The following is a 20,025-nucleotide window of genomic DNA, read 5'->3' as shown; positions in this document are numbered from 1 at the left end:
CGTCCGGGTATGCTTTCTCTTTTTGACTTTATTTGTCCTTGTTCTTCTCTGTGGGGGCGCGCCAGTGCACCCACTGGGTGTAGTCCCCGAGTTTCGGGCCGGCTGCTGAGCAGGCGCCCGGAACTCCATCTGGCGAGTTCCAAATGTTTACCTTTGTCTAAAATTCTTATCACAGGAGTATCACAACCTCTGCGTCACTGCCTTCAACCGCAATGTTGAGGAGCTGGGCAAGCGGACTGCCGACTTGTCGGAGAGCCAGAGTGAGTCCTCCTTCTTCTTCGCGGGGGCGCGCTGGCGCACCCGCGGGCTGTAGTCCCTTAGATTCGGGCCGACTGCTGAGCAGTCGGGCCGGATCTTCCTGGCGACCTTCTTTGTTGATGACTTAACGTCCTTTTCCTTTTATTTCTTCATAGGCCAACTCCACTCTTCAGCAGCGGCTGGGCGAAGCCAACACCGCCTTGCATGCCAAGGGGGAGGAGTGCAGCAAGCTCGCCGCAGAGCACGACCTGCTGGCCACGCAGCTGGCGGAGCAAAGGGAGCTGCTCAAGAAGGCGCAGGATGAGGCGGAGAAGAAAGAGACTGCTCTCCTGGCCGAGTTCGAGAGCGAGTGCTCCTCCTGGACCGACAAGGAGGCACAGCTGACCTCCGGCTTCCATGAGATTGAGGACATCGTCGACGGTGAGTTTCTTTACTTTCTTTCTTTGAGCTACTGACTATAGGTCGGGCTTGACTCTGATTTTTTGACTTGCTTCTTTTTCGTCTTGGCAGACTTCTTCCCTGGCCACTCATAGGCGGCCATTCAGGCCGTCAAGGCCGATCGCGAGGCGCGGATGGCAAATTGTGCGGAGATTGCCGCCAATGCCCCCCGGACCCTTGATGAGTAGCTTCTAAGCATCGAGGCTCGTCTGCGGCCGGCCCATCGGACGTTGCGCCGGCTTCAACGTGTCGGCGCCCAGGCGATTGTTGCCCTCTGGCCAGACATGCCGGTTCTGCACACCCCCAGTCGGACTGCCGACTGGCTGGAGGTCGCGGACGGTCGTCTTGAGGCTTGGAAGGGTTCCTCGGCCTGGTCTAGAGCGCGCCGGGCCTTGGAATTCGTCAAGGCGTGGTATCCAGGGCTGGACCTGGACCGGCTAGCCGCGTTCCGGTCAGAGGCCCAGGCGGAGCTGATAGCTGTGGAAGACGCCCTCATCGCGCGTGCGGCGGCGATCGCCGACTACGCCGACACCAGCGTCTTCGTCCCTGATCGGGCTAAGGACGGCGGGGAGGCGCCGCCGGAGTGGTTCGGGATGAACCCGGATTATGACGAGGACTCGGCGGAGGTGATCGGTTCTAGCACCGAGGAGGAAGGCGAGGCGGAGGACGGAGGCGCCAGAAGATGGAGTGGGCGACCAGCCTCAGCTCGACCGCGCCTCCAGCAACAAGCCGCGCCCGACCGAGCCGGCTACCGCCGGAGACGATCAAGCCAAGACTGTCCAGCCGGCCGCCCCGGCGCCTGACACCGCCGTCTTGTCACAGCCCAGATCAGCCCTTGTTTGTTTTTGCTTTAGCATCCATGCAACATGTTTAAATTTTATGAAATTTGAAATGGGGATTGCCTAAACCCTAGTACCAAATGGAATTCAAATAGGTTCAACCCAAAAATATTTTCAGTGATCCAAATGGCTTCCAAAAATGTTCATCATTTCTGGAAAATGCTTGAAACCATAACCAGAGGGTTGCACATTTTTTCCATGACATATTTGGTCACTGAATAAAATCATATGTACTTTGCTTTTGGGCATTTAAATGCTAGTAAATATCTTAAATGCCCAAATAATTCTAAAAATAAGTGTGGGCTGTTGGAAATAATCTAAACAGAGCCCCTGATTATTTTCTGGATTTTTAGAGATGCCTAAGTATTTTTAATAAAGCCTCACAGTTACAGAAAAATAGAAAACAGTAATTAAAATAAAAGACAGAGAGAGAGAAGGAAGTTACCTGTCAGCCCACCCGGCCCAAACCATCTGGCGGCCCAACACTGGTCGCCCAGCCCACCTCTCCTCCCCTGTCGTCTTCCTCCCTGCCAGGAGGACGGGCACGCGCCCGGCGCGCGCGGCCACGCGCCCCGGCCACCTCCTCCCTGCCTGGCTGCCTCCCCCTCCCCTGGTCGCCTCCCGCGATGCCACGCACCTCCCTGCCTCTCTCCCTCACTCTCCCGCGCCCTCATCCTCTCCCCTGGACCCCTCTCTCTCGCCACTGAACACACCACCATCGCCGCCGACGCCGATTGCCGCAGCCACCGGCCACCCTTCGCCCTCCCGCTGAGCTCAGGAGCTCCGCCACTCCGTCCTCGACCCACATCACCGAGCCACGCCCCTCCAGAAGCCCCCAAACGACCTCACCGGGCTCGTCTTCTACCTCGGACCCGCCGGCCATCACCGTCAAATTCGTCGGCTCTGGACCCTCCCCGACCTCGCCGAGCGTTCCGTTGTCATCGCGGTGAGCCCTGTCGTGTTTCCCCTCTCTTCATTCGCTCGCCCCTATGCTGCACCCGCCGTCTCACCGCAACCGGAGCTCGCTGCCGCCGGCCATGTTGCCGTCGCAGCCATGGCTTGTTTCGATCGCGTCCAAGCACGACTTTTAGCTCGTGGGGCTCACAGGAAGCCCATGCGCAGCACAGCTTGTCCAAAACCCCACCAGGGCCTCGCGCCCGTTACCACCCGAACTCCGGCGCCGCCGCGAGCTCCGTTCCGACGAGCCCCGGCGTCCCCGCAGCCTCCCACCTACCCCATCAGATGCGGGAAAGCCCGGGCTACGCCCCGGTGCCCTCAGCGCGCGAATCCGATGCCCCTAGCGCAAGTCCGGCGTGCCCCGCCGTGCTCTGTGGTCACCGCCGGCCAAACTCCGGCGGGCCGATGTGGCCACTTAGTTAGGGGCTAATCACCCTATGAGCCACTGCCATGTGGGCCCCTGCGCCTAATTAGGATTAGTATATCTTTCTGTTTAGTTTAGTCTAATTGCAGTGGCCCCACGCGTCAGTTTTGACCGTGCTGACGTGGCCGTTGACTGGGCCCACCCCTCAGCGGCACTAAGCAGCCCCAGTCACTGACCAGTGGACCCCACTGGTCAGGTTTGACTAGCAGCAGCGTCTGTTGACCTGCTGACATCATAGTGATGCAATGCTGACGCAATTATGTTTTCTGGATTTATTTTTATTCAGAAAATTCCAGAAAATGCCTAAAACTTCTAAAAATCATAGAAATTCAACCGTAACCCCAAATTAAATAATTTATATATGAAAAATCATCAGAAAAATTCAAGGAATCCATCTGTACCATTTTCATGCATGTTAGAACAACTTATAGATGCTGTTTAGCACAAATCATACTAATGGCATTTAAATATCCACATATGGAGTTTGAATTTGAATCTTGGATTCAAACCAACTTCATTTAATTTGGTTTTAGGTGCATTAGCCCAAAACACATTCATATTGTCATGTCATAGCATGCATCATATTGTGCATTGCATTGATTGTGTTCCCTTCTGTGTTGCCGGTATTTGTCCCCTCTCGATAGACGTGATACCGATGATGCGATCGTTGACACTGATGAAGACTCAATGCTATCTTCAGAAGTGCCAGGCAAGCAAAACCCCCTTGTTCATTCCGATAAAACCCTACTCTCTCGCTCCTGCTCTCTTTTACTGCATTAGGACAACACCGATTCATCTGTTACTTGCTGCGGTAGCTGAACCCCTTTATCCTTTGCATGACCTGTCATTGCCACAGTAAATAGATGAAACCCACTAGCATGAGTAGGAGTTGTTTGAGCCCTGTTGTGCCTACTCATTCATGCTTGTTTGTCATGCCTGCTACTGCTTAGAGTTGAGTCAGGTCTGATTCATCGGGGATGAATCAGAGGCGTGTGAACATGTCCTACTGTGTGTGAGCTAAGTGTGTGAACACGATTTGGTAAAGGTAGCGGTGAGAGGCCATGTAGGAGTACATGGTGGGTTGTCTCATTGCAGCCGTCCTCAGGAACTGAGTTCTGCGTTTGTGATCCATGATTCAGCTACTACCATACATTGGGCCCTGAAATATGACCCCGCTCGACTTCTTATTCACCCTCGTCCTCTGTCCAGGAGTTGCAAGTAGTTTCTGGTGTTTGTAGTATGCTGGAGGCCGTGGACAGCGCTGACCGTAGGGGTGGGCTGTGATGCGGTAGGCACGTGGCCGGGTATATCGGGCGCCTGTTTGGTGTCACGGAACCCTGTTCACATCGTTTGGGGCTGTGAGCGAAACTCCGGCCGGATCTCCTCATGGATGGAACCCGAATAGGCGATAAACCTGGACTAGAGACTTGAGTATTTAGGTAGGTCGTGGTCTACACCCACGTCGGCTTTCGCTTGAAGTCTGCCGAGCACATGTCGTGTGCGGACGCTAAGTGGTGGAAACATGTATGAAGAAGTACACCCCTGCAGGGTTAATATCATCTATTCGAATAGCCGTGTCCGCGGTAAAGGACTTCTGGGTTGCTTATATCAGTTCATAGACAAGTGAAAGTGGATACTCTAAAATACGCAAGATAAGCGTGAGTGCTATGGATGGCGTTCTCGTAGGGGGAACGAGAGCGGATCCATAGTGGTGTATTGATATGGTGAATATGTGGACTTGTGTGCGCCACCTCAAAAGAGTTACATTGCAGTCGTAGTTTAGGATAGCCACCGAGTCAAAGCTGGCTTGCTGCAGTTAAACCCCACCATCCCCTTTGTTGATAATGATGCATATGTAGATAGTTCTGATGTAAGTCTTGCTGGGTACATTTGTACTCACGTTTGCCTATTTATGTTTTTGCAGAGAGACTTCGGTCTCGCTAGTAGTTCAGCGTGGACTTCGACGTTTAGCTTGATACCTCAGCTACGATCTTGTGCCCTCGGCAGGATCTGGTAGATAGTCAGGCTTCTCAGCCTTTTTCATTTATAGATGTCTGTACCCAGACATGATAGCTTCCGCTTGTGCTTTGACTTGTATGCTCTGATTGTTGGGTCATGAGACCCATGTTTGTAATGTCTCGCTCCTCGGAGCCTAATGAATAAATTACTTGAGTCGTAGAGTCATGTTGTGATGCCATGTTGTATTTGCACATATCGAGCATATTGTGTGTATGTTATTGAAATGCTTGGTATGTATGGGATCTGACCATCTAGTTGTTTATCTTTAGTAGCCTCTCTTACCGGGAAATGTCTCCTAGTGTTTCCACCGAGCCATGGTAGCTTGCTACTGCTCCGGAACACTTAGGCTGGCCGGCATGTGTCCTTCTTCGTTCCTGTGTCTGTCCCTTCGGGGAAATGTCACGCGATGAATACCGTAGTCCTGTTAGCCTGCTACAGCCCGGTTCACCGGAGTCCTGCTAGCCCAGTGCTACAGCCTGGATTCACTCGCTGATGACCGACACGTTCGATGCTGGGTCATGGATGCCTGTCCCTGTAGGTCTGTGCCACTTTGGGTTTACGACTAGCCATGTCAGCCCCGGGCTCCTTATCATATGGATGCTAGCGACACTATCATATACGTGTGCCAAAAGGCGCAAACGGTCCCGGGCTAAGGTAAGGCGACACCCGTGGGAATACCGTGCGTGAGGCCGCAAAGTGATATGAGGTGTTACATGCTAGATCGATGTGGCATTGAGTCGGGGTCCTGACAGCGTTGGTATCAGAGCTTGACTGCCTGTAGGATTACCAAGCCAAACTGGTCGAAGTTGAGTCTAGAAATTCTTTAGTTATGTAAGGGAATTGATTGTGGGATGGAACGTAAGGCTCTTTTTACTCCTTATACCTTATGCCTTCTGATCTGAGTCATCTTATCTTTCCTACGGGGATTAAGCACTAGGCTATCTCTTCTTCCTATCAGGATCACGTGTTACTAATCCGTAGACTTATAGATTGTTGGACTTAAGTCTCAGTTCAGTTCCTACTACTTCCGTATGTTAATTGTTGATCTCGAAACCTTGATATTGTGCTTCTGAGTGGTTATGCCACCATTTTTGTGAATGTCTCAAATCTTTTCTGAGCATTTACAGCCGTTATGCTGTCCGAGTCATTCCAGGTTTCTAAATAGTCTGATGCATTTGCAAAATCCTTTCCCTCTGGTTTCGATGCTCCTTCATGCCAGCTCAATCACACTAATTGTTGAGTTGAGGTATTCTACTGCCTCGACCTTTATGTTGGAGCTAGTATTAAGACCCTAGGTGTCTTAGGGGGTCATCTAGTGGTCTAGCCATGATTTGTGTCCTAGTGTGATGATTCTGGCCTTTATTCTCGAAAGCATCCCGTGATGTTATTAGCTAGTAGGCATTCTATTCCTGGGTTCTTAAACCCGAGATTCACTCTACTTACTTCATGTTGATAGTGTTTGCTAGTTCCTTCAGGATATTAGTAACTTTGCGATAGTCCTCGAGGTCCGTGGTATATCCTTCTTCCAAATACCATGAACTACTTATGGCAGAAGTTCCTCGTTGAACTGAACGATCACAACCAGAGTGCTCTTGATGAGTTCTCCATTATATATTGTGGTTCTGCCAGTTCTACCTTTCTGCATGGGTTATCCGGAGGAATTATGTTGAACTTGGTTCGACATACTAATCTATGCATCCACAACTCAGAAAGTTATATGTTCCTTTGAGTTGTCCCTCTTTAGTTGTCTACTGACCTTCGTCTATCAATTGATAGTCAAGAGTAGGCGGGCGTTCGTTTATCGATGTCTATTATTCTTGTGGTCCGTCAAGCCATTCTATCGCAGAATGACTAGGAGAAACAAACTCCAGCACCTCATCCATATCTAGGATTGGGTCAAAGTAGTTGTATTCCGCAGATCAAATGCCAGTCCAGCTTTTGGTTTTGTTCTACCTTGGAGTATTACCCCCTTTATGTCAGAATTGTAATGAGAACTGCACCAACTCTCATGAATTTTGACGTAGTGATACTTCTCACCATCATTAGTCATTCCTCGGCCCTCGTGTTGATGCAACCGGAATACCGACAAATGAATTGTGATGTGTGAAATCCATACTCCCAGCAACCTCGTTGTTTGGTAGTTAAAGGACAATAATTTCATTCTTAGCCTGTTGGTTCTTGAATCATCATTCTAAGACTGATCGTGCTATCTAGTCCTTATTTCCGGTGCACCCTTCGATCAATGAGTTAGGATTGTGCCAATCCCTCGCTTTGTTGATCATATCGTCTTGCCCTGAAAAGCAAGATTGTTCCTGAGCCTAATAGCATATCGGTGGTTGTGATTTTCCGATTATCTTCTCGGAAGTATCACCGGGTCGTCACCCGACCGCTATGTTGAGCTCGTGATCAAGTTGGTTTATCCTTGTAAACCACCCCTTCTCCAAGAATCTGTGTGGGATACCCCTGAGCTAGTTGGCTAAGCTGAACAACAACTTGGAAAGTTGGAAGATGGAAGCTTGCCCAACTTAGTTCGTTCCAAAGGGATATTCTTGTGTAGTGTGTGTTGAAGAAAGATGATATCTTCATCAATTGGTCCTTGTGATCAATTGTTCGATCTATTATCTTACCCAAACCTTTGATTTGAGTATGGGCTATCGTCAAATCAAATCCGAACCAACGATGTTCGTAGTGTTGTCTTACTCGTGGATTTTCCTCGAGCATACACCATTATATCGTTTGGGTCTGACTAGTGCTATCACTCGTTCACATAATTATGGAACTCCTTCTTCATGGAAACCAGGATGAGTTGTTGTTGAGCCCATCAGCAATATATTTAACCTCTCCATGATTATGTTGAACATCCAGCCAGTACTAGAAACTTTTCTAAGCATTATCTTCATGACCCGCTCATGGAGCATATGTCCAGATGAAAGATGTGACTTTCTCTAATTCACGTGCACTTGGTGTAAGTTGCCGCCGTGGACTCGAGAAAGTCAATGTTGCTTCCTCTGGAATCATCGCAAGTCAGTCATGCACATGTGCGAAGAATTCTGTGGTTTGAAGACTTGCAACCTTCAATCTATATGTATCCCTAGCACACCAAACCACTGATTGATTTGTTCAAGGAGAAGAAGTTCCTTCTTAAGAGTATACCTTATGCAAGGATTTTGATATCCTCGTTGATGGTTCCCCACCTGAACTCGGTAGTGTTTTATTATAAGACTACCACGTGGTCATGCTTGTCTGGGACAACGTGTTCACATGTTTGTAGCAGAACCAGCTCATGTTTTGGAGCTTACTATCGTAGTTCATTTCCCGAGAATCTCGCAACGTCATATCGTCGATTTGTGTTGCAAACTTTCATTTTTCTTCCTAAGACTCGATGAGCCTGGAATATCCTAACACCAACCAGAGCTGAATCTCAGGCAGATATGATGGTTGGAACATTTCCCTAAGAACTATAATATTGGTCCCTCGAAAACCGGTAAAGTGGATGTCATGGCCAACACACCCAGCCGAAAGACCTATTATTGTAGTATCTTGATTGAAGAAGTTGGCCACCTCCCCATAAGGATTTCGTAGGATTTACCTCCGTAACTGTTCCTTATGGATTCTATTGCTCCCGAAGTCCGACCTTTTACTTGATGTTCTAGTTATCAAACCATATCTATGAATGGGATACACTAGCACATCAAGGAGAACATTAGAAGCGGAGTGCTAAATGTCTCTCGGTCGATCGTCCAGATTTTGTTCCTTGGCTCGCTAAGGTGAAATCTGAGAAAGTGTTATCCTCTTTTGCATCTGCATCGTCCATCGCTATTCATCATGGTAGTATGTTGTGCTGTCAGCACCCTTGACACGGATGTTGATAAAACCTTGATGATTGTGGAAATGCTCAAGTTCTTGAGAGCACGTACAAACGCTAGGTGTTATCATCGGCACTAACTGGGTTTGCTCTCAGTTCCCTCGGCAATGCTGTGACCTTCTCAAACAGTGAATTCACTCTCTATTGTTGGGTTTTCCCCAGTTACCAGAATCATTCCCAGCATTTGCATTTTGTTCCCAGCTTGCACCGTCAATGTGCCATTCTACCATGGGTCTCTTCCATTTCCGGTGATAAGCAAATTCATCCATTGCGTTGTCTTCAACAAGGTAATCCACATCATCCAAGTCCGAGTATGCCATTCTACCGACCCTCTCCAAATGATCGCTCGAGAATTGCCTTAGGCTGGTTTAAAGAGTTTCAATGATCTCTGAATCAAAGGTAATTCTTTTTGCCACTTAAGATAATAATCTACGAATCACCCTTCTCCAGGATGTTTCATCGTGGTATCATGGCAATTCAACTCCTCGCTACGTTGACAACCGATCGCCACATTCTTAAGTTTGGAATTGTTGTCTACCTAGTGAACCTCGTCACCTGCTCCACTCCATCCCTCTAGAGGTATGCTTCGTCTCTCAGCTCGAGAGATGGTTCTATGTCTCATTCCGTGAGTTAATCCTGAGTTGTTCGATCCTCGAGGAGATCGACCCTTCTAGAGTCTTCTTCCCTCCAGGTCATGTTGACAGGATTTCTCAGAGCAAGACCTCAAGACAATGATGGTGTTCAAATCAACGTTCATTTGAAGTGCACCCTGGATCATGAAGATTGTACTAGTTTGCGTTTCCCCTTCACCTTACCCTACGCTTGAATCTCGGGACGAGATTTTTGTTTAGTGGGGGTGAGCTGTCACAGCCCCAGATCAGCCCTTGTTTGTTTTTGCTTTAGCATCCATGCAACATGTTTAAATTTTATGAAATTTGAAATGGGGATTGCCTAAACCCTAGTACCAAATGGAATTCAAATAGGTTCAACCCAAAAATATTTTCAGTGATCCAAATGGCTTCCAAAAATGTTCATCATTTCTGGAAAATGCTTGAAACCATAACCAGAGGGTTGCACATTTTTTCCATGACATATTTGGTCACTGAATAAAATCATATGTACTTTGCTTTTGGGCATTTAAATGCTAGTAAATATCTTAAATGCCCAAATAATTCTAAAAATAAGTGTGGGCTGTTGGAAATAATCTAAACAGAGCCCCTGATTATTTTCTGGATTTTTAGAGATGCCTAAGTATTTTTAATAAAGCCTCACAGTTACAGAAAAATAGAAAACAGTAATTAAAATAAAAGACAGAGAGCGAGAAGGAAGTTACCTGTCAGCCCACCTGGCCCAAACCATCTGGCGGCCCAACACTGGTCGCCCAGCCCACCTCTCCTCCCTTGTCGTCTTCCTCCCTGCCAGGAGGACGGGCACGCGCCCGGCGCGCGCGGCCACGCGCCCCGGCCACCTCCTCCCTGCCTGGCTGCCTCCCCCTCCCCTGGTCGCCTCCCGCGATGCCACGCACCTCCCTGCCTCTCTCCCTCACTCTCCCGCGCCCTCATCCTCTCCCCTGGACCCCTCTCTCTCGCCACCGAACACACCACCATCGCCGCCGACGCCGATTGCCGCAGCCACCGGCCACCCTTCGCCCTCCCGCTGAGCTCAGGAGCTCCGCCACTCCGTCCTCGACCCACATCACCGAGCCACGCCCCTCCAGAAGCCCCCGAACGACCTCACCGGGCTCGTCTTCTACCTCGGACCCGCCGGCCATCACCGTCAAATTCGTCGGCTCTGGACCCTCCCCGACCTCGCCGAGCGTTCCGTTGTCATCGCGGTGAGCCCTGTCGTGTTTCCCCTCTCTTCATTCGCTCGCCCCTATGCTGCACCCGCCGTCTCACCGCAACCGGAGCTCGCTGCCGCCAGCCATGTTGCCGTCGCAGCCATGGCTTGTTTCGGTCGCGTCCGAGCACGGCTTTGAGCTCGTGGGGCTCACAGGAAGCCCATGCGCAGCACAGCTTGTCCAAAACCCCACCAGGGCCTCGCGCCCGTTACCACCCGAACTCCGGCGCCGCCGCGAGCTCCGTTCCGACGAGCCCCGGCGTCCCCGCAGCCTCCCACCTACCCCATCAAATGCGGGAGAGCCCGGGCTACGCCCCGGTGCCCTCAGCGCGCGAATCCGATGCCCCTAGCGCAAGTCCGGCGTGCCCCGCCGTGCTCTGTGGTCACAGCCGGCCAAACTCCGGCGGGCCGATGTGGCCACTTAGTTAGGGGCTAATCACCCTATGAGCCACTGCCATGTGGGCCCCTGCGCCTAATTAGGATTAGTATATCTTTCTGTTTAGTTTAGTCTAATTGCAGTGGCCCCACGCGTCAGTTTTGACCGTGCTGACGTGGCCGTTGACTGGGCCCACCCGTCAGCGGCACTAAGCAGCCCCAGTCACTGACCAGTGGACCCCACTGGTCAGGTTTGACCAGCAGCAGCGTCTGTTGACCTGCTGACATCATAGTGACGCAATGCTGACGCAATTATGTTTTCTGGATTTATTTTTATTCAGAAAATTCCAGAAAATGCCTAAAACTTCTAAAAATCATAGAAATTCAACCGTAACCCCAAATTAAATAATTTATATATGAAAAATTATCAGAAAAATTCAAGGAATCCATCTGTACCATTTTCATGCATGTTAGAACAACTTATAGATGCTGTTTAGCACAAATCATACTAATGGCATTTAAATATCCACATATGGAGTTTGAATTTGAATCTTGGATTCAAACCAACTTCATTTAATTTGGTTTTAGGTGCATTAGCCCAAAACACATTCCTATTGCCATGTCATAGCATGCATCATATTGTGCATTGCATTGATTGTGTTCCCTTCTGTGTTGCCGGTATTTGTCCCCTCTCGATAGACGTGATACCGATGATGCGATCGTTGACACTGATGAAGACTCAATGCTATCTTCAGAAGTGCCAGGCAAGCAAAACCCCCTTGTTCATTCCGATACAATCCTACTCTCTCGCTCCTGCTCTCTTTTACTGCATTAGGACAACACCGATTCATCTGTTACTTGCTGCGGTAGCTGAACCCCTTTATCCTTTGCATGACCTGTCATTGCCACAGTAAATAGATGAAACCCACTAGCATGAGTAGGAGTTGTTTGAGCCCTGTTGTGCCTACTCATTCATGCTTGTTTGTCATGCCTGCTACTGCTTAGAGTTGAGTCAGGTCTGATTCATCGGGGATGAATCAGAGGCGTGTGAACATGTCCTACTGTGTGTGAGCTAAGTGTGTGAACACGATTTGGTAAAGGTAGCGGTGAGAGGCCATGTAGGAGTACATGGTGGGTTGTCTCATTGCAGCCGTCCTCAGGAACTGAGTTCTGCGTTTGTGATCCATGATTCAGCTACTACCATACATTGGGCCCTGAAATATGACCCCGCTCGACTTCTTATTCACCCTCATCCTCTGTCCAGGAGTTGCAAGTAGTTTCTGGTGTTTGTAGTATGCTGGAGGCCGTGGACAGCGCTGACCGTAGGGGTGGGCTGTGATGCGGTAGGCACGTGGCCGGGTATACCGGGCGCCCGTTTGGTGTCACGGAACCCTGTTCACATCGTTTGGGGCTGTGAGCGAAACTCCGGCCGGATCTCCTCATGGATGGAACCCGAATAGGCGATAAACCTGGACTAGAGACTTGAGTGTTTAGGTAGGTCGTGGTCTACACCCACGTCGGCTTTCGCTTGAAGTCTGCCGAGCACATGTCGTGTGCAGACGCTAAGTGGTGGAAACATGTATGAAGAAGTACACCCCTGCAGGGTTAATATCATCTATTCGAATAGCCGTGTCCGCGGTAAAGGACTTCTGGGTTGCTTATATCAGTTCATAGACAAGTGAAAGTGGATACTCTAAAATACGCAAGATAAGCGTGAGTGCTATGGATGGCGTTCTCGTAGGGGGAACGAGAGCGGATCCATAGTGGTGTATTGATATGGTGAATATGTGGACTTGTGTGCGCCACCTCAAAAGAGTTACATTGCAGTCGTAGTTTAGGATAGCCACCGAGTCAAAGCTGGCTTGCTGCAGTTAAACCCCACCATCCCCTTTGTTGATAATGATGCATATGTAGATAGTTCTGATGTAAGTCTTGCTGGGTACATTTGTACTCACGTTTGCCTATTTATGTTTTTGCAGAGAGACTTCGGTCTCGCTAGTAGTTCAGCGTGGACTTCGACGTTTAGCTTGATACCTCAGCTACGATCTTGTGCCCTCGGCAGGATCTGGTAGATAGTCAGGCTTCTCAGCCTTTTTCATTTATAGATGTCTGTACCCAGACATGATAGCTTCCGCTTGTGCTTTGACTTGTATGCTCTGATTGTTGGGTCATGAGACCCATGTTTGTAATGTCTCGCTCCTCGGAGCCTAATGAATAAATTACTTGAGTCGTAGAGTCATGTTGTGATGCCATGTTGTATTTGCACATATCGAGCATATTGTGTGTATGTTATTGAAATGCTTGGTATGTGTGGGATCTGACCATCTAGTTGTTTATCTTTAGTAGCCTCTCTTACCGGGAAATGTCTCCTAGTGTTTCCATCGAGCCATGGTAGCTTGCTACTGCTCCGGAACACTTAGGCTGGCCGGCATGTGTCCTTCTTCGTTCCTGTGTCTATCCCTTCGGGGAAATGTCACGCGATGAATACCGGAGTCCTGTTAGCCTGCTACAGCCCGGTTCACCGGAGTCCTGCTAGCCCAGTGCTACAGCCTGGATTCACTCGCTGATGACCAACACGTTCGATGCTGGGTCATGGATGCCTGTCCCTGTAGGTCTGTGCCACTTTGGGTTTACGACTAGCCATGTCAGCCCCGGGCTCCTTATCATATGGATGCTAGCGACACTATCATATACGTGTGCCAAAAGGCGCAAACGGTCCCGGGCTAAGGTAAGGCGACACCCGTGGGAATACCGTGCGTGAGGCCGCAAAGTGATATGAGGTGTTACATGCTAGATCGATGTGGCATTGAGTCGGGGTCCTGACACGTCTATTCCGACCCTCCGAACCCGTCTGCCGCTTCCTAGGCTGCCGTCTTGCCTTCATTTTATCTGCTTTAGTAGTCTTTGAATAACTTGTTAATTCGAACAATTCCACCCGCGGAGTGTATTTTGAACTTCTACTTGAGGATTCGGCCGCCTTCCCTTAGTCGCCGCCTTGCCATTCGGACAACCATTCTGCGGGCTGCCACTGGATCAAATGCTTGGCTACTTTGGGAAGGCAAGTACTTGGCCATTTTTTAGAGTCTTTTTAACAAGCTGGATAGAAAGCGGCAAGCCGACTACTCAAGAGTCGGCTTTGCTAAAAGAGGCTGGAAGCCGGCTTGAGCTATGTTTATGCTTTGAGTCCTTAGCCATTCTTCATGTGGGCGCCCATTCTTTCTTACTCCTGCCCACCAAACAATCGCTCTGCAAGCTGCGGCTTCTGACAGGAGACGGCTTAGGCACCACTTGTCCGACTGCAGGAAGCATTTCATAGCGTGAGGCGGCGAGTCCCCGGGCCGACTAGTCGAGCCCGGTGCCAAGCGGCATAACAAAGAGTAGCATACTCGAAGGCATAATTCTTATCATATAGATAACAAAAAGGGCAGTCCCCGAGCTTGTCTCGGGGGGCCCGAAGTCTTGGTATTTTAATACAAAGGGTAGCGTGGTACATACTGCATCAACTGTAAAAATTTCGGAGAAGAATTGCGTTCCATGGGCGTTCCGTCTCTTTGCCAGAGTCGTCCCTCTTGCGTGCTCGGGGCTTCTGAGCGTCGATCAGGTAGTAGGAGTCGTTGCCCAGCACTTTGCTGATAATGAAGGGGCCTTCCCAAGGCGCCGACAGCTTGTGCTGGCCGGCTGTTCACTGGATTAGCCGGAGCACAAGGTCGCCCTCTTGGAAAGATCTTGGCCTGACCTTCCTGTTGTAGTATCGGTGCAGGATCTGCTGGTAGATGCTCGACCGGCTGAGTGCCAACAGCCGGCCCTCTTCCAGCAGATCGACACTGTCTTGACGTGCTTCTTCTGCCTCCTCCTCGGTGTACATGGTGACTCGCGGGGAGTCGAACTCTATGTCTATTGGGATGACGGCTTCAGCACCGTAGACGAGGAAGAAAGGTGTGAAGCCGGTTGACTTGTTTGGAGTCGTGCGTAGACTCCAGAGGACGGCTAGCAACTCATCAAGCCAATAGCCGGCCGAACGCTCTAGTGGTTCGACCAGCCGAGGCTTTATGCCAGACAGGATGAGGCCGTTTGCTTGCTCTACCTGGCCGTTTGACTGCGGATGGGCAACGGACGCTACGTCCAGTCGGATGCCTTGTGTCGTGCAAAAATGGGCCAAGGCACCTTTGGCAAAATTTGTGCCGTTGTCGGTGATGATGTTGTGTGGTATGTCGTACCGAGTCGTGATGTCGGCGATGAAAGTCACTGCAGTCAGACCATTCAACTTCTTGATGGGCTTTACTTCTATCCACTTGGTGAACTTGTCCACCGTGACAAGTAAGTGAGTCAGGCCGCGGCGGGCTGTTTTGAATGGTCCCACCATGTCCAGGCCCCAAACCGCAAAGGGCCAGGCGATGGGAATAGTCTTGAGTGCAGAAGCCGGCTGATGTGGCTTGGAGCGGAACTTCTGGCACCCTTTGCACTTTTGGACTAATTCTTTGGCCTCTTCTAGGGCAGTTGGCTAGAAGAAACCGTGTCAAAAGGCTTTGGCGACGAGTGCTCTTGAAGCCGCATGGTGGCCACACTCGCCCTGATGGATGTCTTTAAGGATTGCTTGGCCTTGCTCTGGCTCGACGCAACGCTGGTAGACACCAGTGACGCTGCGCCTGACCAACTCTCTGTTGACTATGGTGTAGGCTGCCACTCGGTGTTGTACTTGTCGAGCCAACATTTCATCGGTTGGCAGCTCTTTGCTCACTAGGAACTTGAGGATGGGTTGGGCCCATGAGGGTGCTGCTATTTCTTCAACTGCCAGTACTGCGACTTGGACGAGGGCGGCTGGGCTGGGAGGCGGCGGGGTGGAGTTCGCGGCCGCTTGCTGGATTGATGAAGTCCCCGGGCCGACTGGTGCAGTCCCCGGGCCGAGTTCTGGAGTCTTCGGACTGGTTGCCGCAGTCCCTGGGCCGGGTTCGACTGCGGCGTCCTTGGAGCCATTTGTAAGAATTCTCGTGCCGTCTGCTGGGGCTCTTGAGTCGGATCCGACTTCTTCGGGGGGAGCCGGCACAAAGATGGAGTCTGATTCTGGTGAAGGCTTGACAGACGGCTTGAGGAGGCATTGAAGGGCGACGCCAGATGGTATTGCTTGGCGGGTGGAGCCGAGTCGTGCCAGGGCGTCTGCTTGGTCGTTGTCATTTCTTGGCACGTGAAGGAACTCGCACCCCTCGAAATATCCGCTGAGTTGCTGTACAAGGAAGCGGTAGCTCGCCATGTTTGCATCTTTGGCGTCCCAATCGCCAGATGACAGCTGGACAGCTAAGTCGGAGTCGCCGTAACACAGGATCCGGCGAATGCCAAGTTCTTTGGCAAGCCGGAGCCCATGAATGAGCGCCTTGTACTCAGCGACGTTATTGGAGGCGGCAAAGTGGATCTGGAGCGCATATTTGAGCTTGTCGCCTTTGGGGGAAGTGAGGACGACGCCGGCTCCCAAGCCGGTGCACATCTTGGAGCCGTCGAAGTGCATCCGCCAATGGGTGGAGTCGGGTGCTAGCGGCAGGTACTGGGTGTCGGCCCAGTCGACGAGGAAGTCGGCCAGTGCTTGTGACTTGATGGCGGTGCGGGGCTGGTAGTAGATGGTGTAGGGAGCCAGCTCAATGGCCCATTTGGCCACTCGGCTAGAAGCATCTCGGCTTCCGATGATCTCGGCTAGTGGGGCTATACAAACCATAGTAATTGGATGCTCTTGAAAGTAAGGCTTCAACTTCTTGGCGGCAAAGTGCACGCCGTAGCACATCTTCTGGTAGTGGGGGTAGTTCTGCTTGGAGGTCGATAGTACTTCGCTCAGGTAATATACCGGTCTCTGGACAGGTAGCGCCTTGCCTTCCTCCTAGCGTTCAACTACAATGACAGTGTTGACTACCCGGCTGGTGGCGGCAACGTACAGGAGCATGGGCTCTTTAGGAGTTGGGGCCGCCAGCACAGGGGGAGTAGTCAACATTTTCTTCAACTGGAGAAAAGCTTCGTCCGCCTTGGGGTTCCACTCGAAAAAGGCTGTCTTCTTCATGAGCTGGTATAAAGGGAGAGCCTTCTCGCCCAGCCGACTGATGAATCGGCTGATGGACGCCAAGCAGCCGGTGAACTTTTGCACATCTAGCAGTCGGCTGGGTACCTCCATCCTCTTGATGGCCTTGATCATTACAGGGTTGCACTCTATGTCGCGTTCAGAGACCAGGAAGCCAAGGAGTTGGCCGGCTGGTACTCCGAAGGCGCACTTCTCAGGGTTGAGCTTGATCTGGAATCGGCGCAGGTTCTCAAAGGTTTCCTTGAGGTCTTCCAGCAGTGTCCCATGCTTTTCCATCTTCACCACCACATCGTCCACGTAGACGTGGGTGTTTCTGCCGAGTTGCTTGAGGAGGCACTTCTGCATGCAACGCTGAAAGGTGGCGTCGGCATTCCTCAAGCCGAACGTCATGGTCAGGTAGCAGAAGGCTCCAAATGGCGTGATAAAGGCGGTCTTCAGTCTGTCAGCCGGGTTCAGCTTGATCTTGTGATATCCTGAATATGCATCTAAGAAGCTCAACAGCTTGCATCCGGCTGTGGAGTCTATCACCTGATCCATTCTTGGCAGAGCGAATGGGTCCTTGGGGCAAACTTTGTTGAGACTTGTGTAGTCAATACACATCTGCCACTGCTTGTTCTTCTTCAGCACCAGGACCGGGTTTGCTAACCACTCTGGGAAAAATACTTCCATAATGAAGCCGGCTGCGAGGAGTCGGGCTATCTCTTCTCCAACAACTCTTCTCTTCTCTTCTGACAGGTGGCGCAAGGGCTGCCTGACGGGCTTCACATCAGATCGGACATGTAACTTGTGCTCGGCGAATTCCGTCGGTACACCCGGCATGTCTTTAGGAGACCATGCGAAGATGTCCCGATTCTCACGGAGGAAATCGACGAGCTCGCCTTCCTATTTGCTGTCAAGGTTTGCACCTATGACGTCGTACCTCTCTGGGTGTTCCAAGTCCAAGGGTATCTTATTTGTCTCTTTGGCTGGCTTGAACGAACCCTCAGCTTCCGATTCCTTGGGGTTGGGCGACATCTCGGGCTGCTTGCCGGCCATCGCCACAACCCGATCAAGAAGCCGCTTCTCTGCTGCGATCACCAAGGACTCGGCTAGCCGACTGCTTTAGGCCGCGCAAGCGGACAACTTTCTGTAGTCGCCGGCTATGGTCAGAATCCCCTTGGAACTCGGCATCTTCATCTTGAGGTAGGCGTAGTGGGGGACCTCCATGAATTTGGCCAAAGAAGGTCGGCCAAGCAATGCATGGTACGAGCTTTCAAGGTCCACCACTTCAAACCAAACTGGCTCTCGGCAGAAATGATCTTTGTCTCCAAAGAGGACGTCTATCAGGATCTTGCCAATTGGTGAGTAGGAAAGACCGGGAACAATGCCGTGGAACACGGTCCGGCTGCTCTGAAGCTGTCTTTGCTTGATTCCTAACTTCTCCATGGTATCCTTGTACAGGATGTTGATGCTACTGCCTCCGTCTATCAGCACTCGCAAGAAACGAGCGGCCCGCCTATCTGTGGCAAAGGTGGCACCTAAGACCAGGGGGTAAGAGCCCGGACTCGGCATCACATCTGGGTGATCAGCTCAGCTCCAACTGATAGGCTTCTCGGACCAGTGCATGAACTCTGGAGTACTTGATGCTACTGCATTCACTTCTTGCTGCTGCAGCCACCTGCTGCGTTGATCGTCAGCCATACTGGTGAACACCACATAGGCTCTGTGCTCTTCCGGGTACTCATCTTGTACTGCACCGACTGGCCTGACAGCCGGCTGCTGGGGCGGCGGTGGAGGCGGCGGCCCAGCAGGAGGGGGAGGCAGGAGGCCATCTCCCTTGGTGATCCTGGTGAGCCAGTGGCATTTCTGGGTGGTGTGGTTCGATGGCTTCGCGTCGCTGTGGAACTTGTAGGGGCCATCTAGATTCTGCTCGTAAGAGAAGGCCAGCAACCAGTTGGACTTGCCGCCTTTCTGCCGCTTGGCCGGAGGCTGCTCCTCCGGCTGCTGGTCTTCGACTGTCGCAACTTGCCGGCTGCTGGAAGCCGGCTGTGGGGCTTTGCGCTTGTGATCGCTCTGTTGTTGTCGCCGACTAGCATCCCCAGTCGGAGTTCTGGGAGCCTGAGGGGCTACTTTGCCAGTCGCACTAACTTGAATCTCTGCCTTCATGGAGGAGTCGGCTGTGGCGTACTTGTATGCTATGATCAGCAGCTTGTCGAGGGTCTCCGACTCGTCGCAGAGGAGCTTGTGCTTGAGGAGGGTACCTTCTCTGTACCCGGAAGAGAAGTACTCGATAGCCTGCACCTCGTGCATGCCCTCGCAGGAGTTCCGAAGCTCGGCCCAGCGCATGAGGTAGTCGCGAGTTGACTCGTCGGGGCCTTGCACGCACAAGGAAAGTTGGCGAGGCTTGGGAGGTCGCTTGTACGTGTTCGTGAAGTTGTGGACGAAGGCTTCGGTGATGTCGACCCAGCTGTTGATGCTGCGGGGCTTCAGACTGTTCAACCATGTCCGGGCCGTGCCCTGGAGCATGAGTGGAACATACTTTACGGCAACACGCTTGTTGCCGTTCACTATGTTGACGGCCGTGGAGTAGTCAACCAGCCAGTCTTCCGGCTTCACAGAGCCGGTGTACTGGGGCGTGTCTCGGGGGAGCGTGAACCCTTTGGGAAAGGGCTCGTCTCGGATGCGAGGTCCGAAGCAGGGCGGACCCAACTCGTCTTCTTCTTCCAATGCCAGGGATCGATGGAGTCCGTCGATCCGGTGGCGGGCGTCATTTTCTCCGACTCCCTCTCGGCGGCCAAGGCGGTCGCCGAGAGTCGGATGCTCAACGGGTGGCGGGGAGACTCGCCTTTCTTTGCGAGGAGGAGGAGGCAGATAGTCGTCCCGCCGTTCCACTGCTCTTGGGCGGCCGTCTTGGTCGCGCTCGATGGTGATGCGAGTCCGACTGTGGCTGACAGCAGGATCCTTGTCTTTCTTT

The sequence above is a fragment of the Triticum dicoccoides genome, chromosome 5B, assembly GCF_002162155.2.
Source record: "Triticum dicoccoides isolate Atlit2015 ecotype Zavitan chromosome 5B, WEW_v2.0, whole genome shotgun sequence".
NCBI lineage: Eukaryota > Viridiplantae > Streptophyta > Magnoliopsida > Poales > Poaceae > Triticum > Triticum dicoccoides.
This window is presented reverse-complemented; position numbering follows the sequence as displayed.